Below are 22,879 nucleotides of genomic sequence, written 5' to 3'. Positions count from 1 at the left end.
GTAGAATTAAAATGAGGAAATGTTATAATGAAATATACAGAGCACTGATGAAAATATTATAAACATTGGATTCTTAGATGGGTAACATAAATCATTCCCATCTGTAGCTGCTGCTATTGGGATTATCTCTTGGAACTAACCTAAGTTTTATATTGATTTTTTGTTGTTTTTTAAAATTAAAATATATTGAAAGTAGTATGGGATCTGAGGGTGTTCTGCAAGATAAAGCAATTATCACTCTTGTCTTTTGTAACCTTCAAAATGACTTGGCTGTGAAAGAAATAAAAAGTAAATATTTGCAAGCATACTCTTCTTTTAGCATCGATGATCCTGTCATCTATTTAAATAAGTACCATTTTGTTCTATGAGATCCGTTCGGCTTTCACAAATATTTATGAAGTATCTGTGAATTTTCAAAGAGGAATCACAGCCAGTGCACTTAAGTACTGTCCCAGGCTGGCCGGTAGAGGAACTTGTTCTTCTGCCACTTGGGGTAGAGGTAAACAATAGCTTCTCAAACCTCTCTACTTTCAATTGATGTCTCATCAAATTATACTTCCAAATGCTTCCATTTTCGCATGCATATTCCTTGCCTCATGCTCACAAGCAGCAACATCTGTAACCTCATTATATAATTTTGCCAGAGACATACGTTTGTGTGTCAACACATGTGTGGCAACACTGATGTGATACGTGAAAGCAACCATATGAATAAGGGAGAAAACAGACTTCTAGTGATCTCTTTCTCCGACCGTTATATCTGACTAGCAGTTAAGCTAACAGTTAGGTGGTAAAATGAGATCAAGAAGAGAATGCACTGAAAGTATTTTATGACACCCACAGTATGACAGCAACCCAATCGTTCCAAATCCCACAAAATCTCCAAACCAGTCTATTCCATCTTGCTCTCCCTGCATTCTGGGATGCTGTCCAGAAATATAAGAACTTACAACTAATCAAGTAGGCTTGGAATAATTTAATACAGTGCTGAGAGGGAGAAGGGGGAGAGTTCAAAAATAGCTAGTTGTGGATCATTGCAATGCCTGAATGTACAGCAAGTCCTTATTTTTAAACAAAATGATGTCTGACAAAGCACAGAAACATGGGATCACCTACCATATATCATCAGAAAGCAAAGAATTATCATAATTGTCAAGGGACACAAAAAGAGTAGTTATTGCTCCGACCCGGATTAGAATGCCAAGCAAGAACTCCCTAAGATGTTGCTTCCCTAAGAGTAATTTTTTTTTACTTTTTAAAATTTTTCTTTATTTAAACTATAAACCATAACATAATAAACAATAGAGAATAGAAAAAACACAATTCTAAACATGACACACTAACAATATATATATCTATATAATTAAAAGGGAAAGGGAAAACAACAACAAAACCTAGATTACACTACAGATTGAGTTGCAATTTTCTCCGCAACAAGTATATATCATTTCTAGAGTCATACTTAATCCAGGTTAGTCACAAAACCCCTCTTTTTTCTATTGTTCATGTTTCTTAATCCATAAATCCAGATGTCATCAAATCCTTGTTATCCATTTCATGCAAAAAGTCTATTTTTTCCCAATTTTTTTTATTTTTTAAAAAACCAAACAAACAAACAAACAAAAACAGTATACAGAAGTAAAATAGAACAACAACAAAGTCTTAGTGAACTATATACAATTATATGCATAGATGTGAAATTTGTGAAATGCTTTAGTTTTTATACAGGAATAAGGAAATTAGATAATAAACGTCATGCCAATATAGTTAAAACAAAGACAACTAGCATTTTTTTTCCAATTATTTGATAGTCGTTGCTTCAAATCTGAGTAACAAAAAGTAAGTGCTTAGGTGCAGAGTGATTTGTATTGGAAATGAATTCAATGAATGGTAACCATTTATGCAAAAAGTCTATTAACAGTTTCCATTCAGTCAAGAAGTTAACTAATGTCCTTTCTCTAATCAATGCAGTAAGTTTTGCCACTGATGCAAACTCCAAAACTTTTGTCAACCATTTCTCCACTGTAGGCAATGTTGTAGTTTTCCACTTTTATTTTTATTTATTTTATTTATTTTTTCAATTTATATACCGCCCATCCCCAGGGTGCATAAAGTACTCTTGCTGCTGTAATAAAGTATAAAAACAGTGTTCTAAAGTTTTTTTCCAATTGGCTGTCCGTTATTCCCAACAGAAAAGTGTCTCATTTCAGCTGAAGTTTAATCTTCAAAATCTTCTGAATGAATGATTGTATCTGCAACCAAAAACTCTTTGCTTTCTTACATGTCCACCACATATGAAAAAATGTCCCTTCTTGTTTGGCACATTTCCAACATACATTTGACGCCCCCTTATACATTCTAGCCAATTTTTCAGGAGTCATATACCAACGATACATCATTTTGTAAAAATTTTCTTTAATACTGGAGCTTAATGTAAATTTCAGCCCTCTTGTCCACATATTTTCCCACTGCTCCATTAATATATTGTGTCCACAATTTTTCACCCATTTAATCATATATTCTTTTACTTGCTCTTCTTCCGTCTCAAACCTCAACAAAAGTTTATACATTTTAGAAATAACATGTTCATCATTTGTACAAAGGGCTATTTCAAATTCTGTTTTAGATTTCTCAAAGTCATAATGACTCTTGTCTAATTTGAATCTCTCCAGAATTTGCATATATGGAAACCACTGTCAGGAGTGCCCTTCTGCTGCTAAGTCCTCTCTTGATTTAATTTTAACTTGGTCCTGAGAGAATTCCAATAAATCCTGATAAGTTAACCATTTAGGTGGGCTAACCATTTCCCTTCTAAAACGAGCTTCTTGTGATGACAGCCAGAGAGGTATTTTCGAACAAAACCTAAGTTTGTATTTATTCCATGCTCTCAGGATTGCACGCCTTACATAATGATTATTAAACTCCTAAGAGTAATTTTAGATGGCATGAAAGCAGTCCAAGTTAAACTTCCCCATGAGAAACAGACAAGAGCTGGATTTTAGGCCCTCCAAGAGATGGCTTGATTCAATAAAAGAAGCCATGTCCTCCAGTTTGCAGGATCTGAGCAAGACTGTTAAAGATAGGATGTTTGGGAGGTTTTTCATTCATAGGGTCACCATAAGTTAGCGGTGACTTGATGGCACATAACACACACGCACACCTGCCCCAGACAGGGAAGTCACACACAGCGGCATGCACAGCAGCATGCACAAATTAATCCTGCTGAAACCACATCAATATGAAGCAGTACACTTTGTTAATACAATTACAAATCAAACTTCCACATAATTGTAAATAGGAAGAAGTTTTAAAATTATGCTTTAGTAAAAGTCAACAGAACAATTAAAAGCTCCTTCTGTTGAAGATGTCTTTTTTGTTCTCTCTAAAACACAATCAATTGTCTGTCAACACAAGATAAACTAAGTTATTCCATATTTTCCCCTTCATTTCTAATACACATTGTTCCAAATTAAACCTCTGTCTGGCTCTTATAAATAAATTTTACAAGCCGAACCAAAAATAAGCTTGAGGTTTTCCTTTAGTGAAAAAAATGTATTTTTGGAGCTGTTAAACTTCCAGGCTGGTATTTTTCTCAATCACAAATTTCGCTGTTGTTCACATTTCTCAGGTGCCCCTGATATATCATAATATCAGACCATCATGGAATACTTAAAGCCAATAAGAATCATTTTGTATGTTTCTTAAAGCAATATTATATAGTATCTATAACTTCATTTACCAGAGAGGATAATTTAAATTAACACAATTCAGTGGATATGAACTTAACAATAAATGTTGGGTTTTTCTCTACTAAAATCGTCAGTACCAAAACAGATGCTTCCATTAGCATGCAACTCTAGACAAACATTACAGTTGAAACTATGCAATGAAAAACGCTGATAGATTTTCATTTTTAAAACAAAGTATATATTTGCAGGGCTTGCCAGCAATATACAACCTGGAATAAGTGTCAACCACAGAAAAATGCCTTTGTTACTGCTCTGAGCAGCTGGCTTATTATGCTGATCAATAACTTGAAACAAAAAAGCAATGGTTTGTTTTCAATCACTGCTAATACACGGCTTCATGCATGTAAAATCCATATTACTTTTAGAAGCAACTTCATAAACCTCTTGGCCACTATGAAATCTTCAAAACTGAATCAGTAAGTACACAAGACTGTAGAAGATGGCCCCCTACCTCAAAATGGCTGATGTGACCACCTGGATTCATGGCATGGTAACATCAAGATGAGATTACTGTAATTCACTCTACAAAGGTTTCTCCTCAAAGTCATCTCAGAGACTCCAGCTGGTGCAAAATGCTGCAATTCATTTAATTTCAGGAGCTAGATGGAGCATGCATATCACTTCTATTCCACCATCAGGCTCAACTCAAGGTTATGATTTAGATTTAAAGCTCTTAAAGGCCTAGGCCCCATCTGCAAAATTGCCTCTATTCCCCATGTTCTGTCAAGGTAGTGTCACTCATCTGAACAGAGCCTTCTGTAGATACCACTGCAGCTGGGCTAAATCAACAACTGCCCATATACACACTTCTCAGTGGCAGCCCCCATCTTGTGGAATGGTCTGCCTGAGGAGGTCAGGAAAGCTTCCACTCTCTTGGCTTTCCATAAATGATGCAGGACTGAATTATTCAGGAGGGCTTTCTACTCATAGTGCTGGGTTCAATTCAGTTCAGAGTTTATTGTGTATAGCCATAGGCTGTCACTAAATTACAAAAACCCCATTAGATAAGACAAAAATTAGGTAAAATACAACTATATACAATATAGATTTATCAAAATGTGGGGAAAATTCTGTTTAAAAAGACATTGATTTAAACCATTAATCAGTAAGTCAACTGCAAGTTCAGGCAATGCCCTCTTTCTTTGCTGCATTATCTTCATAGCAGCAAAGGCAAAAAGTGAAACTGTATGAAATGTATGTGTCAACATCAGAAAGCAAAAATGAGATTTTCTCCGCATCTATGTATAAGCTTAGACCAGATAAAAATCCCGCCAGAAACTCTGATCTGGGGGGTCAGACTATAAAGGACAAATGATAAAATGAGGCAAATCCTCTAGTGTATGAGATCCACAGATACAGACCGTTTGGCCTATAGGAGTTTGAGAATAATGTCCAGACAATATTGCCAAGGGAATGGACTGAAAGCGCAATAGGGTAAAGGATGCTCTAAGATTATAATCAGAGATGTTAACTAGATAAGGAGAGTGGACGTGGTCAAGTTTAATAAATTTGAACTATGGTGCTGCTTTTGAATTTAGAAGCAATTGATCAATGCATCGGAGTTAAAAATCCAATCCCTAACTTGAGAGTAAGTGGCCAGAGACCCTATAAGGTCATCAGGAATAGAGTACCTTAAGAATATCTCATTAAGGTAAACAGAACGATACGTCTTTGGAAATGGTTCTGGATTACTTCTATACTAGACAGATTTCCCTCTCTCCATCCCCAAACTTCAACTGCATAAAGGAGATGAGGAAGGACCTTGCCCTGAAATAATTTCAAAACTGAATCCGCCCTTTGAGTAATAGAAACACAGGATAGACCCTACCATTCTTAGCGTATAGCACTGGGACGTAAGTAACAACCCAAGAGAGATATCTGGTAAAGGAGAGGGACTACATACGATACTAGGCTATTGGGTATTGTCTGCTGATATAAATACTTTCCTACTGGATAGTTAAACATTGCTAAAGATGTCATATTGATTATTATCACTTAAAATTCAGTAAGTTTTCATCTTTGTGTTCAGCTTTTTGCTAGTTTTTCATTTTTACAACCACTGTACCCTACTGTATGTTTTCATTTTATGTCCTGATCATGTTATATTTTACTCTGTCAATGTCCTAGCTATTGATTAGATCATGTATTGTATTCACCTGCAGTACTGTAATCCACCTTGGATCTCAGTGAGAAAGGTAGTGTATAAATAATCAGTAGCAGCAGCAGCAGCAAAGATCCGACTTGCACAGAATAGCAAAGATGGTTTATGACTGTTTTGTTCCAATACAGCACTTTAGTAAGTTGCTTATCTTATACCTAGCAAAAATGAAGAGGAATCCCCAAGGGAGAGTCAAAATTACTCGACTGTTTATACATATAATCAATGTATACTGTATGTCTTATCCAGTGCTTAATAAACATACATATATTTAAACAAAACTCAAAGTCCTTGAAATGGTCCAAGGCTTGTATTCCGTTGAACATGGGAGTGCTGAAAAGCAAAATCCGGGCCGTGCACACGGCCCGGATTTTGCTTTTCAGCACTCCCATGTTCAACGGAATACAAGCCTTGGACCATTTGGATACAGGACTGCTTTTGTGAATAATTTCAAGGACTTTGAGTTTTGTTTAAATATATGTATGTTTATTAAGCACTGTGTTGCAATGGATAAGACATACAGTATACATTGATTATATGTATAAACAGTCGAGTAATTTTGACTCTCCCTTGGGGATTCCTCTTCATTTTTGCTAGATATTAACGGGAGAGGCCATTCATTTTCTTTTTATCTTATACCTAGGACAGCCACCTAAGTCACACTCCAACTATTTTTATAGATAGGCAACAGAAGCGGATCAGAAACCCACCCAATGAATCCCACTGAGACAGACCAAATTTAGGTCACATCCACCTTTCTACCACTAGGTTATACTGACATCCCAGAGGGTTTTTTTCCAGCTGATCACTCTTCCTGGTTCCAAGAAAAACAGCCACAGGTTGAAGGCAACACTAACAAACCGTTACGAGACTGACCCCTATTGACTCTGTTCAGAATGCCATCATTTCCTGGCAGGTTAGCTACATGAGCCTCAACACCCACCTCAGTAAGGTGAAGAGGCAGACAAAATTAAAATCACAGAAAGAAAACAAGTAAGACCAGTTTCTCAGATTGATGGAGAGATTCACTAAGAAGACAGTTACTAGGCAAGACACGAATGCTTTAGTGGCCCTTCTCCATAGCCCAATTTTTATGAGCTAAGTTGTGCTTGTAGTCACTGTTCTGAATTGGCACACCCTCTCCATCTCTTAGTGTTCATCTTCCTCTTTCTTTATTAACAGTGTTGGTTTGCAGTGTGGAAACTCTTTAATTTTTATTTCCAGTGAGTCCTTTAGGCACACCCCAAGTCCGTATGATTTTGTTCCTTCATTACATTGCACTGTAGCGAGTCAACATGATAGCTTATCATCCTACGCTGAGGAAGCCAGAACTAGCAATTTAAAGTATAAAACATATGCTTTTCCACTGCTGCTTTCAAAGACAGTAAGAGAGAACAATTCTTGTATGAGAGTGTCAATGGTGCTATGAAAATATGTTAGAATTATAACCCACCAATCAAGAGTGAGGAAAATGTAACTCTCTTGTTTTCCTACAGAATTCAGGCAGGCACAACTTTCCAAAAGACCAGGATAAAATTGAAATATAGGGCCCCTGGCCTAAGCCTGACGAGCAAGAACACACCCATGTTTCACAACCCTGTATTTAATTGCAACTAGGTTGCCTTACCTGCACACGCTGTTAGCACATCAGGAACCCATAGTGCAGGCACTGGATGGGCATGCTTCTATTGCATGCACATCACATGTGTAATGGATAAGGGACTGACATGACATCCTGTATGGGCAACATCACATGGGTGAGTTATTCTACTGCATGTCTGTATGACACTGGAATTGAGCCACTGTCACAGTAAAATGTATGCTTGTATTATGTGCTGCCAAGTTGCCACCGAACTATAACCTCCAAAACATCCTATCATTAACAGACTTGCTCAAATCTTGCAAATTGAAGAAGCTGACTTCTTTTATTGAGTCAAGCCATCTCATTTTGGGTCTTCCTCTTTTTTTCTACTGCCTTCTGCTTTTCCTAGCATTATTGACTTTTACAGAGAGTCTTGTCTTCTCATGATGTGACCAAAGTACAATAGTCTCAATTTTGTCATTTTAGCTTCTAAGGAGAATTCAGGGTTGATTGGATCTAAAATCCACTTGTCTTTTTGGTCATCCATGGTATTGGCAAAACTCTTCTCCAGCACCACATTTCAAATGAATCAATTTTCTTCCTGTCAGGTTTCTTCGTTGTCCAACTTTCACATCCATACATAGTAATGGGGAATACCATAGTTTGGATTATCTTGACCTTGGTCCCCAGAGAGACATCCTTATCTTTGAGGATTTTTTCTAGTTCCCTCATGGCTGCTCTCCCAAATCTTCTTCTGTTTTCTTGGTTGCAGCCTCTCTTTTGGCTGATGATTGAGCCAAGGAATAGAAAATCTGAAACAATTTCAATTTCCTCACTGTCAGCTTTAAAATTGTGTAATTCCTCAGTAATCATTACTTTTGTCTTCTTAAAATTCAGCTGTAATCCCGCTTTGGCGCTTTCTCCTTTAACCTTCATTAAGTAGACATTTCAAGTCTTTAACCTTCATTAAGTAGACATTTCAAGTCTTCACTATTTTCTGCCAGTAACATGGTGTCATCTGCATATTTCAAATTGTTAATGTTCCTTTCACTAATTTTCTAGATCTAATCCAGCTTTCCTTACGATATGCTCTGTATAAAAGTTGAACAGGTAAAGAGATAATATAAATTTTGCCAACTGGAAACCATTCTGTTTCCCCATATTCTGTCTTACAAGTAGCCTCTCATTCCAGAGAGTAACGTATTTAAAAATATGGCACTGAACAACAAAGAAACAGGATTTCCTAACCCTTCTTCCAACTGATCCATGGTCTCTCAGTTCATTTGACAGTTCAGCTACAAACAGAAAAAAGGGAATAAAAAGAGCCACACTAGACAAGGTCACTGAACAAGGGTCATAGCTGTGAGTGGTACACCATACTTCTGCTCCCCGTGAAAATAAAGGTACTATTGAGGGAAACTCTGCACGAGTGCTGGGAACAGATACTGGCTCAAGCTACACATCGAGTTCTGTGCTTGTTAGCCACTTTAAAAATAAAAAAGCCAAGATCAGCCTTGGGGCAGAAGAAGGGCAGGACAGAGAGAGGCTGCTTCCGACTTTTCCTCTCTGATTATTTTTCAGATAAAAGTCACCCTCTCCTGGTTTTTTTCCACTCTTATGGAGAAGATGCAGGACTTTGTAACTTCTCCCTCTATGTTTGGGGGGGGGGGCACTAAAAAAATTAGCCGGGAAAGATTCTCTCAATCCACCCTTCCTGCACAGGCTTCTTCAGACTTTTCTTAAAGGAGGAAGAGATCTTGATGCTACATTAAAGGTCTTCAAATTTTATTTTGCATAGCCAGATGCTGAAAATGGAAGATGGGAGGTCGGGGTAGGGGAATGAGCAGCAAATACATCTCTCACTTTATACAGTTTCAACAGTGCACCATTACAAAAATCAAAATTGAACTTAAACAACTATGCATAAGAACAACATTGTGAGAAACCTTGATAGTAAGGAAACCCTTGGACACTGTCTTCAATATTGGTTGTGACAGGCAGGCCCGCTTTCAGTCAAAGTTTAGTTAGAAAAGATAACCTTCTCTTGAAGGACAGGCAAACAGATAACATCTCTTGCCTTATTTCTTTTTAAAGATATAAAAAATCAGATAAAAGTACCTGCTAGCCATCTGATACTGCTCAAGATAGATAAAAAATCAAATTAAATCTGCAAAGACTGTTCTGTCGGTGACTACTTCAACACTCCAAAGAATAATACTTGCCTGATAACCAGCACAACTGGGGAACAGCTATTTAAAATCCTTGAGATATTCATGTCAGTAGCATAATAGCGGATCTCAGCAATTGCCCACAGGGTAAGACAGAGGGAAAAAACAGAGTAAGACAGAGAGACAGGTAAGACAGCCTCCACCACTGTGCACTACCAGAAGGGAACAGGAAGCAGCAAATGAACTGCTGAGGTCACAGCTGCAGCACTGGGCAGGCACACAGCTACTGGCCTAGGAAACCTGGCACCAACAAGTGACATCATCACTCTTCACATGGCCAGGGTCCGCTAGTCATTCAGTAGTTCTGCGCCTGCATGCTGTTGCAGCCAGGACTCCAGAAGCTCCACTACCAGTTCCTGTCACCCAACAGTTGCTCTCACCCACCTTCCTCTCCCTGTGTCTGCCCCCCTCCATGAGCTACCACTGGTGGATTTTATTGTTTTCAGCATTTTAGTTAACTATTTTGAAAACGTAAGTTGTGGAGCAATATGCAAGTTTAAAAATAAATATACCATTGTATACAGTTCTACTGTATGTAGATCTATGTAGATCTACTTGAAAATAAAGACTAAAGACAGTTAAACAAGCTTGGGCCAAACAAACAGAAATGCTGACGCGGAGGGGGTAAAAATGTCATCAGCAATCAATGAATGATTTCTCTAAGAGGAGAATATATGTTTAATAAGTATTTAATTTAACTGGGGAAAGAGCCAAGTTATAAAGCTGTGTATTAGCCAAATTTATAACCCATATTTAAAAATGCATCTATTTGGTTTCAGTGGATCTTACTTCAAATAAGTATGCTTAGGATCTCAGCCTTACTAACATTTATTTTCCAAGCAGCAGAATTTGTTTTGCATTAAATGGTTAGAAAGATGGAAGAAATAAATCTTTATAATCTGACAAGAAACATTTCTGCTTTTCAGAAGATGCACTCTCTTCCTTAGAATCCACTTCCCCTGGCAATCTTTCCATTTCTGCCCAATAGGTCAAACTATTAATATATCTATTCTTTTCTAGCTTTCTAAAATTCTAGGCTTTATATCTGATAGAAGACAAAAACAACAATCAAAATGCATTACTGCTATTTTAAATCAAGCCAAACGCATTAGTGCAAAACAAGTACATAGCTGCAAGCCAGTACAGCTACAAAAGAGGTTTAATAACTCTCTGAATTACAGAATTCATAGGTACTACAACTATTTATTCAAGGCAAATCAGTTCAAATCCAAAGCTTATATCATCTAATTCACACTAATATAACCTATATTAAGAAATTTTGTACAGTAAAAACAACAGAATTCTTCAACTTCATTCTTTGTCACAAACATTATGTGTACAAGGCTAGCCTGAGAGAGAAAATGAGAGCAATTTATTCAAACTATTATTTCAGTGCTATGGAGATTTAAACCTGAGTCCCTTCACATAAAAAGCCAACTCTCTGTGAGGATACCCAATTTTTTTGAACTGAATGACAAAAATACAGAAGAAACTTTCCCCCATCACTTTATCCATAAGTCAGGAACAGCTCTTCTGACTAAATTTGTTCACCATTCTGCATAAGGCACAAAGGCCCATTCATATATGAAAGTATCCCACTATACTGTCTGCTAGCAATTTATGGTCTGATTAGACGATATGTTAAATGCAAGGTGGGTTGGGGTTCCCATTTAATGTGTGACCCCACTCTCACCTTTAAAATAGTGTGTGGGTGTGCAAATCAGCTCCCAAATGCATGGGGAGACAGGAGGAGCATTGTTATTCCCTTCCTTTCACCTCAGGTGCTTTCACTAGCAGAAAAGGGTTATGGGGGGAGGGCTATATGTCTTTCTGCTCATTCCACAAGTCTACCCAGGAGCAGTGTGGAACTGGCAGCAGACAAACAGCCTGCCCCCCCCAACCATTTCTGCTAGTGAACGCCCTGGAGTGGGAGGGAATAATGATGTTTCTCCTGCCTCTGCATGAGTTCAGGAGCTGATTTGCACCCCCTCCCCATTTTATAAACCCTCCCAACCCAACTCATGTCTAACGTATCATTTAATCAGACTTTTACACATTTGAAATGTATAAGCAGAAATGCTCTTGAAATGCATGAAAGTGAAGATGGAATAAATGTGGTTCTGTCATATACAGGAAATGTAAAAATGTGTTATATCTATACTGCATCCATTTTCAGGATACTACTAGTTTATAACTGTGCCTTAAAACATGCTGACAGCAGACCTTTTATTAATGATTAATATCTCTAGAATTATAGTTCATTTAGAACAACATACCAAAAATACTGAGGGAATTAAACAGCCACCAAATATTTGAGGTCACTGTCAATCACATGCAGTCCAATCCTAATCATGGTTTACTCCAAAGTAAGCCCCACTGTTTACTGGTATGTACAAGACTGGGTGGCTAATATGTTTAGGAGTGCAGGTTATATGAATCCAAGTTTCTGTGAACAGGAACAAAACTATGCCATCAGATGTATACTTGAATTTTCTGAAATGACTTTCAGGTTTAAGATAAAGGTGAAATGTCCTCTATATTTATCTTCTGTTAAAAACCGACACAAATATATATATAATGCATGCACACACACATAATGACTATATAACAGTATGCTGTATATGTGCTTCAGAAGGAACAACAGGCATAGGCTGAGTACACTGGAAAGGACTTCTCATTTTGACAGCAGTGCAGTAGAACATAAGGCAGTGACTCAGATACTGTCCAGATGATTGTTAGATGAATCTCTGAAATATATAAACAGAGTGATGCCTAAATACGTATTGATGGTTGCACGCGTCCATACCTTGAAGCATACCTCCAGAATGGAAATATGCTGCATATCGCAAGGTTAGAAATGAGTGCCACATGTCTGGTCTGCTGCCCAAACTTTAGTTTGTTTGCACCTAATTAGCAAGAGGAGGGGAGCCTTTTTCTTAAGTTTTTGTAACGCACACTGTTGTGTTTAAACAGAGGCGCTCCACAAACATTTTAGAAATCTTAAACATCACACATTAAATATAACTTGATGCATTCTTCCCAAGAAGCCACCAAAACGGAATTAGTCTCAGTTACAGCCAAGGTACTTGACTCCCCCACCCCCACTTCCAGAGTGAAACCATGCCAGAGTGAAACCATGCCATCCTAACCACCCCCACAGCTAACCACCCCCACAGCTAACCACCCCCACAGCTAACAGATGAAAATATAGGCCACCCGGATGGGATTTAAGCTGAAATAGTGAATACTGATGCAGCTTTAAGGAACAAAGCAGGTCAAGAAACCTGAGTTCCCCTGAACTGGTATGTGTCAGTAGCAGCAGGTCCCCGCTCCCTGGCCTTAGCATACAACTGGGAGACAAGCCCGGGGCTGTAGGAGCACGCAAGGGGCGGTCTTGCCCTGGAGACATGCAGTCAGGAAGGCCGGCCAGCAGCGCCTCCTTCAGGAAGTGATTTGTCTTCGTCGCCCCCGCATCCACCTCCGCCCCATTTACCATGCGTACCCTGTTGTGATTTGCCACTCCCCACCTCCGTGTCCCGAAATCCACGCCGAATCCTGGATTACGAGCTTCAGCAGGAAGCCTGGCCGCTCTAATTGGTTTCATAGCAAGACTCCTTCCCGATAAACACGCGCGTCATTAGCTGCCGTCCGTCGTCCCTGTCCCTGCGCGCAGCGAGACGCGAGAGCATCACTTGTGTGCCTGTGCCTTGCCTTCCATCGCAAACCTAAAACCCAGCCAGCCAGCCCTCTTCTTCTCGCCCCATCTTCCAGAACATCCCACCTCCTTGCAAAAATCTACCTCTCCAGCGATGCAGCCATCACTCGTTCCTGCCACGGCACATTAAACTGTGACTCCGGTAGCTTCCATCTCCCCTTCCTAGCTGCAGTATCTAATTGGGTAGAAGGAAAGTCTGTGGATGCGCTGAGTGTGAAGACCCCAATTCGATATAGAAGATCACACAGGTTGGACTACACACACACACTGCCGCGCACGCACCCAACTGCAACATACACGCGCATCTAACCCAGGCCCTTCTGCTGAGCAAGCCCTATGTCTCCGTCAAGCCTTTGCGCCATCCATCATCCGCGTCAACCGCCACTAGCTTCTCTGGCTTATTCCATCTTTTCCCCTGCTGACGCCCTCATTCCTCCCTCGATTCAAAGCGCCACCATCTCAGCCCCAGCGAGACAGAAGCCGCCTCAGGATTACCTTTTGCTCGGGGCTTGCGCGCCAACCCCTCTCACTGCGCACAACAGCAGCAGCAGCAGCAGCAGCAGGTCTGACACGGACGCGGATGGCAGCCGTTGCGCCCAGGCGAGCAGGAAACCTGGGAAGGCGCTTCCACTCCGGCCGCTAGCCCAGCCTCCCGCTCCACCATCTTCCTCCTCCTCTCACGCCAGCCGGCTCTGCTCCGCAGTCACCCGCGGCAGCGCCTCTTCCTGCCCCCGCCTCTTACTCCTCCCTCGACCCGCCTCCGAGGCTCTCCGCGTGACTTCGGTGGGGGCGGCCCGGCCACTTGCCCGGCTGTCTCTCCGTCCTTAGCCGCACGCCCCTGAAACTGAGAGGAAGCGACAGGGCCTGGCTGGGGTTGGTGGTGGCCACCGGCGAAGGGCTCTTCTCAACTCGCCAAGAGTAACTGCTGCAGGCGCCCCCTCTCACTGCCCATTACGGGCTCTGCGCCATTATTCTCTAGGCGAGGTCAGCGACTGCAGCCTCTAAGAGGACGCGGACACAAACATCTCCGAGCAAACGCAGCCAGGAGCCGCCGCCACCCAGCCTTCCCACGTATTCAGAAAGCTCGCAGGCATGCCCGGAAAGAGGAAACAGCTCTTCTTTCTGATCGTTTAGCCCAGCCGCGGGTTGTTTGGGGGGGGGGGGGGACTGCTAGATCCCCAGCTCGTAGTGCATCTGAAATAATAATAAAGAATAGTGAGTCTGGAAACATAACAAAGTGCCTTTTCCTTAACAAATGGTAAAGCACAGGCCGCTTTAGGGCTGCCCTATTTTTTTCTAGTAAAGCAGCACCTGCCTGCTAGGCAGACTGTCAGTAGTGCCACTGCTTGTTGAATTCTTGCTTGCCTGCTGAGAAGCACCTTACTCCTTTCATAAAACTGCTCTTTTCCTCCAAGACGCAGGACATGTAAATACTAAATAATCAAGGAATTGATCTTGCAAGTGAGAAACCTGAATTCAGCTTTTACAAGTGCTATATCTTATGCAAAATATAGTAATTAAAATAATAGAATTATTTCCAAAAATGAGCTCTATAAACCCCAGGATAGCAAAACAGGAACTAGTCAGGTGCCACTATTACTAATCAGCTCACCCAGAACTGAAAGGATATCTTGTCATGCAAGATGAGTCTCATGATGCAATTGCCATTAATTTTCATAAATAACAAAGGGACCACATAACTGAGGCTTTACAGGTCAGATCCAAAAGAGATGTAACACAATAGTGTACAATATCTTTTTTTAAATAACATGCAAGCATTATTCCTTTCCATACAAAGTTGACAAACTTTAATAAAATTTGATTAAAATCTGATAGTGCAACTTGGGACCAGATAAAAGCCAACCATTTGTTCATCCCTGATCTACACACTTTACAAAAGAGCAAGAGCTCAAAACTGTATGTATTTTACTAGACTGCTATCTCTCTGCAGAAGGACCAAATCCAAGGAAAAAATTGCAGCTAACTTGACCCATTAGATTTCTAGACGGGGGACCATTCCAGCCAGTAATTGAATGGAGTTCTCCCCTATCTCTCACATCCATTCATTTAAAACACAGTTTACAACATAAATATGGTAAATTGTTGGGGGGGGGATGTTAAGAAGATAATTGGATGTTTTCAGTCATCATCTGTATTAAAAAGCTTTTGCAATCTTCAAATGTCTTTAGAGAAGGTGGCAAAGGTAAAATCTTGCTAAATACCCTAGTTGATAAATGATCCACAATTTGAACAATTAACCTAAGTTTGTTGCTTGTTCCAAAGCTTAAGAGCATAACATTTTAAAGACCTTTCACAAATGACAGAACAAACCTCTGGGAAAAGAATTGCCCTGGTATGAGAGCCTGGTGAGTATGTGTGTGTGTGTGACATATATAAATAGAGAGTGAGAGTGTGTGTGTGTCGGGAAAGAACTGCTACTCCAAAGAGACAAAAAGAGTTTTTAAAAGGTCAGAAAGCTCAAGAAATGCCAAAGATAGAAATGAATGTTTATGCCATCTAAATGTCTGAAATACCAGCTTTCAGATTTCATAAAAGTGTTTTTTGAAATATTTTCTGTATGGGAAGACTGTGGGAAATGTTCCTAATTCATTATAATTTCAGAACCAAAGTTTTACAGAGAACAGATTACCTTGGTGATACAGTTTTCAATATTTGGGAACACCAAGCCCAAGGCTTAGTTTAAGAAAGATGCCAAAAAAAAAAGGTTTTATTACTATCAGTATTTGGTCCTGAAACCAGATTTTAACATTCAGTTCAATAGATGTCAAGTGCTCCAATTAAGCTTACTCCCTGAATCTACCTGAACACAGTCTGTGTGCACAAACAATATGAGAAAGCTGGCCGTTTCCACACGTCTTACCTGCAGCCAGGCCATGCCGCAACGTCGCGGATCGTGCCGGGGAAAACGCAAAATATCGCATTTTCTCGTGCGAGTTTTGCTCGATTTCGCGCAAAACTCGCGTGATAAAACCCAATATTTCACGTTTTCCCCGGCACGATCCGCGACGTTGCGGCATGGCCCGGCTGCAGGTAAGCCGTGTGGAAACGGCCGCTGTCCTGGCTTCCTTAAGTCTGCAAATTATTAATATTGGAAATTACAGCTGCATTCACATGAACAAGGGAAGCACTGTTGTATGGCAATGTGATGTTCATTTAGAAAAGTGTACTTTCTGTACTAGGCACACCCTATTTATGTGTAGGGAAATATTCATGTCTGTCAGTAATGGAATGGCCACACAGATTGAATACAAATTGTTTTTAGAAGAGTAGCACATATTCTTGATGGTTCCTCCCCTGGGTAAATTTTTAAGAACTGAAGTATGATTGGGTTAACACCCAATGTACTTGTGGCCATAGTCATGACTGGTTATCAAGAAATTATACAAATAATATTAGAAGAGATTTGCTGGATCAAACCAAAAGGCCATCTAGTCCAGAATTCCATTTCTTGCTGTAGTCAACCAAGTGATTTTGCTCCACCCTCTTGCTTTGGTTCTTTGGCCTCTTGACTTGACTTCATTTGTATATACTGCACAATATGTGTAGGCATCTGCAATATCTGTATATTAATTTGTACATTATAGTGTTAATGTATATTATGGAATGCATGATAACAGAGCAGCTTGGGTTTTGCTAATTATCTTTCTCACTAAACTTATTTTTGATTTTACTCTTATCTGGACTCTCAGTATACCTTTCACATTTTGTGGAGGAGCTGTCTCATTTTGTCAGCAGATCCCTTTTATTTTTGAGTCATTGCCTGGATTGGGCACATATCCCTAAACAAGGTGTAAAGCCTAAGCCAGCTACTCTCCTAGTCTAGGAGTGAGAGGCAGTAGAAGGAAAGTTTTCTTCCTTGCGCTCACAGGCTTTCCAAATGTGAATTTTGGCTGAAATGGAGAACATACCTTTCCCTGACCTCACACAAGCCCTCTGCAAATGACCCACTGATGTCTTAGTGCCCACAGAGTGAGCATAAGCCCCATTTCCAACCTACATACACCTACTAGCTTGGAAGTGTGAAGCCTACACAAAGAGAAGCTGTAGTCCATATGCTCCTGTGCTGTGATCAAGAACTTCCTAAAAGCAGTACCCCTGATCATGAGGACAGAGCCTTGTGTGTACACTTCTGTGCACAGACACTGTGTCCACGAGCCAAGCTAGGTGGGAGGCAAGACCAGAACAATGCTGCATGTCCCCCCTCTATGCATGTTGATTCTAAGTGCATACAGGTCAGATGTAGCCTGAAACTTACTGTAGATCCAACTAACCAGATTGGCCAGCTCAAGGCAGGAAGTCATCCTCTAGACTAAGTAAGGCTTAGCTGTATTTTTTGCAGCTGAGTTCAGTTGTTTTTGTAGCAATCATGCTGCGTCAAGTATAACTCCTAGAAGTGACTGAGTTAGTGAGGTTCAGTTGAACCTCATCAGATGTGGGAATATCCTCCAAGACCTTAGACTTCCTGACCAGCATCACCATCTTAGCCATCAGCGAGGCCCTGACAAAACAGCTACAGCAGTGTTGTTCTGGACAATAAAGTACAGAGCTGCATGTCAGCATTGTTAGCAGAGTAACTTAGAGGGTGCGGTAAAGCATGTATGAGGCATGAATGCAGAGACCATTTGCAGAATGAGTGCTAAGGAACAAAGTCATACACAGAGTCTGGTTCAAGCTTTAGAAAAGAAATATGAACCCAATATTTAGCATTCTGTTCTATCTATCTAGTATAGGATGCTGCTATATGCAAGATGGGATGTCCTGCCCTCATAGTGGCAAGATAGAGAAGAGAGGAAGATGTGGAAGTCCCGGAGAAAGCAATCTATACTTCAAAGGGATAGCTCTAGAATAGTAGAAAGAAAGGATGGACAGACCTTTGACCAGTCTATCTTGATGACTCTCAGAACCCCCTCTGAAACTTGAGACAAGAGACAGTGGAAAGTCCTTTATTTCTTACAAGCATATTGATGACACTCCACTCCAAAACTACAAACACCCTCTCCTTTACATAAAGAATAAAGACAATGAAAGATAAAGCCAATTCTCGTAGAATTAAAGAGGACAAGTTCCATGCTGATAATCTACTGATACAGAGTTCTAACCCTAAGTATTAATTTAAACCATTACAAAATACATCCTTTGGTACCTTGCTTCCACCTTTACCACAAAATATATCAATAGAATGGCCTGGTCCACCATATCAAAGGCTGCAGATAATTCAACAATTACAACAAAGCACTATAGCTGTTGTTTATATTCAAATGGCGACCATCAACTAAAGCCACCAATGCAAACTCCATCCCATAGCCTGGCCTGAAACTTGACTGAAAGGGGTCAAGGGAAGAAGAAGATCTGGAGTTGATCTGCCACCAATCTCTCAATTACCTTTCCCAGAAAAGGCAGAGTAGAGACTGGATTATAATTGGCCATATCAGTCTTTTCCAGTGATTTTTTTAAAGTAATGGATTAATATTCATCTCCTTTAGTGGCTGAGGAAAGAAGCCTTGTGCCAGTGAGTTATTTATAATGGATATCAAGGGCTCATTATTCTGCTCCTTTCAAGATTTTAGGTATCAGGAGAAACAACGGCCAAGAGTACAACTGGCAGCCTTTATAAAATCCAGGATCCTGTCAATATCCACGATTCATAGCTTTGAGTTGGCTGAAGCACCTGAAAGTGTTCTAGGGATCTGCTGCAGGGTGGTGAAATGGCTACTTTATAGGATTGCCTCTGCCTGTATTATACTTGTATATTTACAAATGTAAATAAAGCAAGTATTGCAAAAATGCTCTAAAATGTCCCATCATCTCTCCTCCAAAGGGTGGACCACTTCTCAGACCTCATTAGCTCTAGAACTTCTTACCACTCAAAGCAGAAAATATAATAGTGTTCTTGCTTATCTGCTAGTTTCCATTAATTTGGCAACAGATCAAGATGGGTAGCCGTGTTAGTCTGCCTGTAGCAGTAGAAAGGAGCTGTAGAAAAGACCAGTAGCACCTGTAAGACTAACAAAATTTGTGGTAGGGTATGAGTTTTCATGAGTCACAGCACACAGCAATGGTAGAAAATGCTGTCCAGTCATAGCTGGCGTATGGCAACACCTACTGGAGGTTTCAACGCAAGAAACTAATAGAGGTGGTTTGTCATTGCCTGCTGTTGCAACCCTGGTCTTCACTGGAGTTATCCATCCAGTTACTAACCAAGGTCAACCCTACTTAGCTTCTGAGAACTGATGAGAATCAGGCTTTACTGGGCCATCCAGGTCAGGGCTTCCATTGATTTACCTTTACAGAAAATATGATTACAGCTTCAAAGACATCTCTGTAACCATGAGGACTAGGGTTTTATTATATTAACATCAATAAGGGCAGAGTTGCTGAGGGTTTTACAAGTCCTTGGGTCCTAATATGCCTTAGATGTTGGAGGATAGTTTTATGTTATTCAACTCTTTCTATCACAGAATATGCATCAAACAGAGAAAAAGAATTCTATTCTGCTTTAATTTTATTCTACGTTGCCTTCCTATTATTAGGAATTTTGTTTTGTAAACTTCATACTAATTGACCAGTCAGCAGCAGATCAGTGGTGGTACTGAGAATGAGTTTGGCAAGAATATTTTAATTTCTGTATTAATTCAAGTCAAGCATTTCTGAATTGAAAAGGTTGCATGTGTAGGAACCCACAGGAAGTGAGGTGGAATCAAGAAATCTGTTCTTGAGACCTGTCAGGATTTTGAGTCACACGGAAGAAAGCTAAAGAATCAAGGCATTCTAGACGTAGTGCTCCCAACCTCTATATGAAGGAAATGCATTTTTTATTCAACAGCAGCTTTGCTTACTACTTGGGCAAGATCTAGGTAGAAGAAGGGGTTCCTTTTAGTAATAGTACAATTTAAAATGTATATCAAACTGTTATTTTAATTGTGTTGCAAATTAAATGTCATTACTTTGAACTTTCTGGAGTAGGGCAAGCTAGAGGTTTAATTAAATGAAAATAGAAATATTAAAATGTCATGCTCTGATATTTCAAACAAAATGTATAGTTGCCTTGTGTTTGATCTGTGATCCAGTTATGTTATGCTTGTCTCACAACATATCTTCATAGTATTAGAAATGTTATATTTCGTTTGGTAATAGAGTTACTCCGTCAGACTCAGAAGTGTTTTCCATAAAGTGAAGTAATGAATCCTCAGGCAATCAAATTGTAGAAAATATACAACTTACAGTTTATTGAGGTTGATTCCATTCATGGTAATATCTTGGAGTAGAAAGAGAGATTCTTAGTCTAAAGAGTCACTTTCCCTATTTACCAACAGCCAGTTTGTCCAGCATCGAGGATCGCTGTGGATGTGTGGATGAGGCCTTCAAGGCAGGAGCTCTGAAAAAACATCTTTAGATTCTTTACCTTTGGAAGTTCATGAGGCAAGAAGAGAATCTCCCAAGACAAATAGAAACAGAGGAGGAGTCAGGAGGCATTCCCATTTTAGACAAAGAGATGTAGCTTACTATTAAGAGAGTTATACATACACTCAGAGAAAATATGCAGCGCTCCCCAATGTCCAAGGCCTGCTGAGTTGCATATTCCATCCCAGTAAAGACATGATGAAATATGCTTATCCAGGGCTTTTTTTCTGGGAAAAGAGGTGGTGAAACTCATGGTGGAACTCAAGACTGCACAATGAGTCAGCTGGAACAAGGGGGGGGGTTAAAGTTTAAATTGCCTGCGGCTAAAATGGCCACATGGCTGGTGGCCCCACCCCCTGATCTCCAGACAGAGGGGAGTTTAGATTGCCCTCCGCACCGCCGAGAAGCATGGAGAGCAATCTAAACTCCCCTCTGTCTGGAGATCAGGGGGCGGGGCCACCAGCCATGTGACCATTTTTAAGAGGTGCCAGAACTCCGTTTCACCGTGTTTGGACTCCACGGAATCTGGCAACCCTACGGTAAATTGCACCACCTCAGTCAGAGGGATGGGGAATTGCTGTGGGGAAGGACTCTGCACAGGTGGAAGAAAAGCCACAGCTCATCCCCTCCACCCTACTACTCATCTGCTTAGACTTTTCCCCCAGGGCCCTGCTGCACTCCACTCCTGTCATTCATTCTGTCCCCCTGGACGACTTCACCAAAGTAAACTAGGTGCTACACTAGGATACACTAAGCACTACCCTTCTCTTGAACAGGACTTACTTGCTGCCTTTTTCTGTCTACCTGTCCTCCTCAGCAGTAATCTGCAAGTGTATTGTTTCCAAACCTACTCAGGCTTGCTTCAGTTAAATCTTCTTTAATACCTACTTCACTGACCTTAAGTTATCTTAGCCTAAAAACTGACTAATTTGGGGTAACTGAAATCTGTATTATCAGTATATAATTCTTTTTTTTAACTAAATTAATTTTTTCCTAAACCAACAAGCATACCTAACCCCCCCTCCCCCCAATTATGCTAATTCTTAGCCTTTCTGAAAACCGGGGACAGGGGGTCATTGGCAAGTGCTGGGAAAACTTGTGCATGTGTGCTCTGGAGAACTTCCGCATCGCACCAGGAATGACATCATTCCCAGCATGCCATGGAAGTGCTCTGGAGAAAGTGGGAGTGCACTGGGGGCTCCCAGGCCTGTACTCCCACACACCCGATTGGCCAGGTAAGAGGTGGTAGAGGCAGAGGCTGTGAGTGGGGGATCCCCCACCAGGGGAATGGGATCCCTAATGTAAAGGCCCCTTTCATTAAGGCTGCTGCCATGCTGCCTGCAGAGATGCCTGGGGCAGGTGCTGGCACTGGGCAGAGGTCTGTTGCTCCAGCTGCCCGTCCTTCAGCTGTTGTGACTTAGCAGCAGCCAGAGGGATCTTTTGAGCTAAACTTATGGAGCAAGAGTCTTCTGGCTCTTGAGTTCACCCCAGGGACCAGAGGCTGCTACAGGATCTGGAGAGAGAAAGCACCACTTATCTCGTTTTTCCAGAGTCCAGCAGGCCTTCTGAGGAGAGGTTTTAAAACAAATCATCAGTCAATCAGGCCTTGAACATTTAGACAAAAACGCTGTGATTATTAACAGCCAGCATGGAATTCCTTAAGAACAAGTCACGTCAGACTAACCTTATCTCCTTTTTGATAGATTTACTATTTAGGTGGATCAATGGAATGCTGTAGAAATAGTTTATCTTGATTTCCATAAGTCTTTTATAAGGTGCCCTGTGATATTCTTGTTGACAAGCTGGTAAACTCTGGTTTGGATGCTGCTGTTGTTAGGTGGATTTGTAATTACTTGACAGATCACACCCAAACAATGCTTGTAAATGGTTCCCAGTCCTCTCTGAGAACAGTGGAGTGCCTCAGGGATCTGTCCCAGGTGCTGTGTTGTTCAATATCTTTATAAAAGATGTGGATAAAGGAATGGGGGGGGGCTTATTATATTTGCAAACTATGCTAATTTGCAG

The 22,879-nt window shown here is 40.6% G+C and overlaps 1 protein-coding gene across 1 annotated transcript in view; it reads right to left on the bottom strand.

The window, feature by feature from the left end:
• APBA1 (amyloid beta precursor protein binding family A member 1) overlaps positions 1-14,095 on the bottom strand; it is a 112,375-nt gene extending 98,280 nt beyond the window's left edge. The window contains exon 1 of the mRNA XM_054986595.1: positions 13,928-14,095. The gene's annotated coding sequence lies outside the window, so the exon portion shown is untranslated. The remainder of the gene's footprint in view (positions 1-13,927) is intronic.
• Positions 14,096-22,879: the final 8,784 nt, after the last annotated feature.

This window comes from Eublepharis macularius, chromosome 8, assembly GCF_028583425.1.
Source record: "Eublepharis macularius isolate TG4126 chromosome 8, MPM_Emac_v1.0, whole genome shotgun sequence".
NCBI classification, from domain to species: Eukaryota; Metazoa; Chordata; class Lepidosauria; order Squamata; family Eublepharidae; genus Eublepharis; species Eublepharis macularius.
Note: the sequence above shows the minus strand (reverse complement) of the source record. Positions and strands in the feature narration are given on the sequence as shown.